This window comes from Cupressus sempervirens, chromosome 11 (genome assembly GCF_028749045.1).
Source record: "Cupressus sempervirens isolate cs-2001-9-10 chromosome 11, ASM2874904v1, whole genome shotgun sequence".
In the NCBI taxonomy this organism is placed as follows: domain Eukaryota; kingdom Viridiplantae; phylum Streptophyta; class Pinopsida; order Cupressales; family Cupressaceae; genus Cupressus; species Cupressus sempervirens.
The window spans coordinates 138045907-138052528 of NC_143128.1; positions in this window are offsets into that span (position 1 = coordinate 138045907).

The window sequence follows — 6622 nt, forward strand, 5'->3', positions numbered from 1 at the left end:
ATTCATTTGAGTTTGTGCAAGGATTTTTTAGAGTTTTCTATGAAAATTTGAGGGAAAGAGATAAAAGATATAATCAACACATTATATGGTCAGACAATTGCACTTCATAATTCAAGAATGCAAGGATGTTCTATTGGTTGAGTAGGATGCATGTGACAAGTGGAGTGCAACATTTTTAGAATTTCATTGAGGTGGGACATGGAAAGGAAGAGCATGATGGTCCTAGAGCATGTGTGAAAAGAGCCCTTAGTAGAGAGGAATTAAAGTATGAAGGTGGCACAATATAAAAAATGATGAAACAATTGTCCAATGGTGCAATTCTATGATGGGACTAGGTAATACATGTAAGTCTGTGGTTTCTATATATTTTTGGTTGATATGTAAACCTAACATTGAAAATTTGCAAGATTGTTGTACACTTATAGGATCAAGTGAGATGCATTCATTTCAAAGTTCAAATGCAGCATCACTAGCTATTCATACTAGAAAGCTTGCATGCTTTTGTTCTTTGTGTACGTATCATTTATGGGATGAATGTGAATCAAAAGAGTGGGTTGACCAATGGTCTTGTAGACCTCTGCAGGTTGAAGTATCAATATATTTTGAGCATGTATCTGACCTAGTCAAACCAAGTACTAAGTTGTCAATATAATACTTGGTTAAAATAGATTACTTTCAATTTTTCCATTAACTTATCCTTTTATATAATACATGTCATGTATATGCAATTATTGCATATGAGAATAATGATGAAGGAACATATTACTTTCTATGTTGTTGTATTGAGCCCAAAAAGAAAGTAATAGTTGCAGTCATTGATGGTGATGATATTGAGTACCTAATAGCATCCATCATTGTGACAGACACATGGCTTAGAAGGTAGTATATTTTTGTCCCCTACCATGAAGATCTCTTTAAGTTAATTTTTCATGTATAATGTATAATTTTAACTTTAAATTGTCTTTACAATTAAATGTAGATACCCTATCAAGAATTCTACCACATGGTTATTTGAGGATTTTGAGACACACAGACATATTCTTCATTACTCTAACCTTATTATTGTAAAAAATATTCAATTGATATTGTGTCATGGTAGGTCTCATAATAATAAGCATTGGAAAGTATGTGGATCTGATCATGAGGTAATACTTGATACAATAAGGGTTAGAGTTGATCCACAAGGTTCCCTTGATTGGTTGTGTGCTATGTAGTTGAATTGTTCAACATATGGTAGAATAATTTTGAAAATTTTGTATATAGTCTATGTGAAATGTTGCAACTTCACAGTGATGTGCATATGTAGATGCCAAATTTTGTATATAAATCTGATAAAATATGTCACATGTGCATATTTAGATGTCAAATTTTGTATATAAAACTGATAAGACATGTAACATGTGCATATTTATGTCATCTTTTGTATAAAAATTTGATAAGAGATGTCACATGTGCATATTTAGATGCCAATCTTTGTATATGAGAAAGAGAAGACATGCAACATGTGCATATTTAGATGCCATATTTTGTATAAATATCCAATAAGAGATGTCGAACATGTGCATATTTAGATGCCATATTTTTCATATAAAACCAATAAGAGATATAGTATTGTACATTATTGCTATAAATTTGTTATAAATTTGTCTCTTGAACTCTTTTTTGTGGATTTGATGATATCCTTAAAAAAAATTCAATTATCTTCAACTTATATGGATTTAGATGGCTATCCTCTTGCATTTTTCTCCCAAATTTCCCAAAATGTTAGGAAATTAAATTTTAGATTTCCATACCCATTTGGCTTCTCTACAACATATGAAAAGCTTGGATAGGTTTATTTTGGACTGTGTCCTTTCTGTCACACTATGTCACCCCTTTTTAGGCTTAAAATAACTCTCTTATTAGCACAAGGCATGATGATGATGTCATCATGAGGTCAATAGGGTCTATGAAGAATTAGGATTAGGTTTTTAACATAGATAATTTTTTTGGTTAAGTTTGAGATGATAGAAAGGTCATTTGACCAAATCGGTGAAAAGTTGCAAAAAATTGAAAAAGCTGCAATGTGCAACTTTGCAAATTTCAAAAGTTTCTTGAGAAACTTTTGGCAAGAAAGTTGCAAAGCATTGAAGAGGAGTTCCAAAATATGTTCCCCATGTTCATATACCCGAGCATGGGTAGTTACTATTGGCTCTTGATTTAACAGAGTTTGAACAACTAAGTATGCAAGGGAAGAATGCATCTATGGGAAGCTATCTCCAATAATGGACACAATTTACCAAGAACTTGGGCCAACTATAAGGTTACACTCCTTCACTTTAGGCTCTGCAAAACCTAGGTAGGTGAACCTCTTAGGATCCAATTATGTGACTAGTGCAATGAACATAATTAGAATCCAGAATAACTGATAAAAACCCCTAAATCTTCTATACTTAACTAGTAATTCATAAGCATGAAATAGCTAATGACATGACTCATGAAATTGGTAAGCTAAGTGAGGGTTAAGCTTTGAATAACTTTCAATATAAAAGGGGAAAATGATTTAATATGTTGAATATCAGAAAGACCTAGGTATGAGCAAAAAAAATTAATGATCCCATCTCTGATAAGTGCCTTATCTATTGGGAAATTAAATGAATTACAACCATACATCTTCTAGAAATCTATGACATAATTCCTACATCAAGATCCCTGATCTATCTTTCACCTTGTGAATAAACATCTACATCAATATGAGTTCCCTCATACTCAGACTATCCCATCATGAAATCTATAAACCCTTTGATAAGTATCAAGTAATTACACGGCTCTTTGTTGCATTAGCAAGATACTTCAATCACATACATTCCTTAAAAAAATGCAACCTAGTTTATGCTATTTGTTCACAAACTAGAAAAGATTACAAATCCATGAGCAGGAGACAAGACCCAAATTGAAATTAAAACCCCTTTGTTGTGCTTTATTCATTCTCCTTGAAAACAATAACATGAAAGATGTATGGGAATGACTCACAAATCACCTAACAAACAAGAACTATCTGCATAAAAACTTGAATGCTGCTTAATACAAGAGAGAAATGTTGGGTGTGTGGCTTTCACAACCTGATCAGAGCTCCTCAAACTGAAAATTGAAAACCAACCAACAACTTTTTTATAGAGGAAAGAAAGAATATATATGAAGAGGGCAATTCCTAGATTGAATTTGCAATTGACATGTGTCCACTGAGAATTCTTTCCTAAGAAGTTAAAAAGCCTCTCTCTACCTTCTCTTTGTAACTATTAATCAAGTCCTCATCATTTGGCCTCCAAAAGTAGAAAATATCTGAGATATTGGGTTGAAAAGATAACTAATTTTGATGCCCAATTTGAAACTAAAAGCCAAAGCAAAATTTAGTTAAATAACCTCAAAAGGCAAAATAAAATTTTTAAAATCATTTTTCTCCATGCCTAGGACTCAACAAGCTCTCAAAACTACCCTCTAACCAATTTTGATGATCAATAATGAAATTTGCTTGTTCTACTGAGAATGCCCCAGGAATCACAAATTGGCTTATAGCACAAACTAGTGAGCACCTGTACAAAAAATAACCTTAGAAATGGAAAATTCAAATCATTCTGGTTCCAATGGTATATTGGAGTGGCAATTTTAGATAAAAATAACCCCAGTTATGCCCCTCTAAAGTTTAGGCTTCCACTCCATGGCTTTCACAACATTTTGCAAAAAATTATCCTTTTAGCATAGTTTAAACTATATGAATAATCAAACATTTATTTAAAATCTAATGACTGCACATGAATCTGAGGGAAAATTATTAAAATATTAAATTTTGAAAATTCCAAAATTCCCCATTATTCTCCTCCAGGTCAAACCTATTGACTAGCCCCGGTGACACATGTCACGCTGTGATTGGTTCCTCTTTCTGCATAGCTATCAAACCTCTCCAACTAGATGCCAAATGTCATCGTCATATTCGTCCATCTCACTACCATGTGTCAACTTTCTATTGTGTCTCCTTTTGCCATGTCAGCACCTAGAGAAGTGTGCCACATCAAGAACCTCTGCCATGTAAGCACCACATGTCGACATCTTATTGGATCACTTCCTACACAGCTGGCACCACATCATCACCTCTACACCCACTTATCTCCATGTCATTGCCACCGCATTGCATCTACTATGTCACTATACTTATCGCGTGAGCAACTTTGCTAAGTGACGTAGAGACATCCACACAATCTACCACGTGTCATGATCTCCTTCATCTAATTCCAAGCTAGCATCTCAAGAGGCATGCACGTTCAAAATTAATGTTTTACAACCTCTAGCTGGCCGATTGAGACCCACGCATGCAAACTGGCTTTCACAAAAGCCTCTTGTCTTAAGACACAATGCTTGTTGAGACAAGTAGTATTTAAACAATACAAAACATATATATACAAACAATGTGGGATTAAAGTGCTTTCTTTGTTTTCCCTTTTGACTGTGTTTTTCATTTGTTGGGGCTTGTTCCTTGCTTGCACGGATTGATGGCTTATTTCATTTAAGTGTGGATCTCTATGCTTAAGATGCCTGTGGAGATTTCCTTGGATGTGAGGACTCCCCTTTTTTAGCCCCTATGGCTTCTTTTTATGGCATCTACTCTCTTCTAATGCTTGCCTCTTTCCTTTAATCTATGTTTTCCTTTTGTTCATGCATGGAACATCTGCTACTGGACACCTCCCTACTACTATGTTTGGTGTGGACTTCTCCCTTCTTGTTTTTGGCAGTTCCCTTTAGATGTGATGGGTGTCCTTGCTTGGAATTCTAAATGGGAAATGAAGGACTCCTTTGCTTCATGTGTTCTACTCTATGTTCACTTTGTCTTTGTTGACTTTCTTTCATTTTTAAATTGCCCTGTCGGCTTTGCATTCCATGTAGCTTTCTTCCGATGTCAATTCCATTTTGGTGTATTCTGCCTTCTTTCTTCTTTACATGCATGGTTTCTTCATTTATATTATCGTACCTCCTCTATTTCTTAGTGTTTCCTCTTCCCTATCTTTTCTCTACGCTGAGCTATTCTTTCTCATTCTCAACTTCCATTTTTTATATCGTGGAGTACTTCTTAGCCACAAAAGTGTGCCAAAAGTCAATGGCAAAATGGACATCTTGTATGATTTAAGATGTAGATTTTCTAATGAAGACAACTCTCTAATAGGCTGTGGTAGAGGACAACTACCTGCTTTTAGATTCTTTAAGGAAGTCAGTCTTGAAAAGCTAGGTGGAAGAACAGATAGGCTATAGGTTTCTTCCATTTCTAGAGTCTTTAGGCAAGAAAGCTTCCCAATGCTCTATGGAAGCTCACATAGATTATTGCATTCATTGAGAGACAACACCTTAAAATAGGCCAGATTTCCCAAGTCCTTTGGCAAGCAAAACAAAGAAGTGTAATGATTCAAGTTCAAATAATGTAAATTATTGATATAGGCAATCTCCATATTGTTGTATAGTTACTTAGAACCAACCTTTCCAAATAAAGAAGGTCCCCTATTGGCTGAGGCAGGCTTCTTAATTAAAGGCAACCATGAAGAGATAGCTTTTCCAAGAAGGACAACCATCTAAAGGAATTGGGCAAATTCTTTAAGGGCATCCCATCCAATTTGACTTTTCTTAGAACTCCCATATCTTCAAATGAGTCATGTAACATTCTTATGCTATGACAATTTGATTGAAGAAGCATCTCCATTGAATTTAGGTTAGTTATGGTGTTTAGAAGTTCGATTAAGTTGCAGCAATCTGACAAATCAAGGTACTATAGCTCTATCAAAAATCCAATGGACTTTGGCAGTTTCCTCAACTCTTTACAACCACAGAGCTCCAGATGCATGAGAGACGAGTGCTTGGCTAAATTTGTAATTATAATTATTGTAATAACTTTATAACAACTCCAATCCTAAATACTTTATCAGCTTGCTGAAGTCAGTCAAACTCCAAAGTGGGTCTGGCTAAAAAAAAATCATTTTTAAACACCTGACATTCCAAATTGATACGTTAAACCCATCATATTAATTAGAATCAGGTTTGACCATTGATATCAATTTTGAAAACTCATTTGACATCATTCTATAATTTGTCAACTTAGTGCCTGGAGGTCCTTTGATTGGCCTTAAAAACTGACCCAAACACTTGACCAGGCTCTGAAAACCGGCACACTGATTCTTTGTTTTGCATACTTTTACCTTGTCAAATCTCATATCATGACGAATTCCTAGTCAAAAGATATTGACCATCAAAGTTACCCTTTTAGAATTACTTGCAAGTAAACATGTCATAAGATAACAAATTGCATTCAGATTTGGCTTTAAAAAATGGGCAAACTGACACTTGGGAAAATGAAAACTGGGGTGTTGGTTCACTATCACAAAGAGATTATGGAACTGTGATTTGGGCTGATGACGAATAACAAGATGCATGTGGTGAGCAGTCAAAGTGGGCTACTCAGGATTTGCAAACTAGAAACACTGACAGAAAACATTTTTTGCAAATGGAATTGACCTGGGAAAGTATGCAAACAAATTCATCATGATTTAAAAATTAGCACACTTGAAGTATTTTCAGAGTAAAACATAGTGGTATAATCTATTCA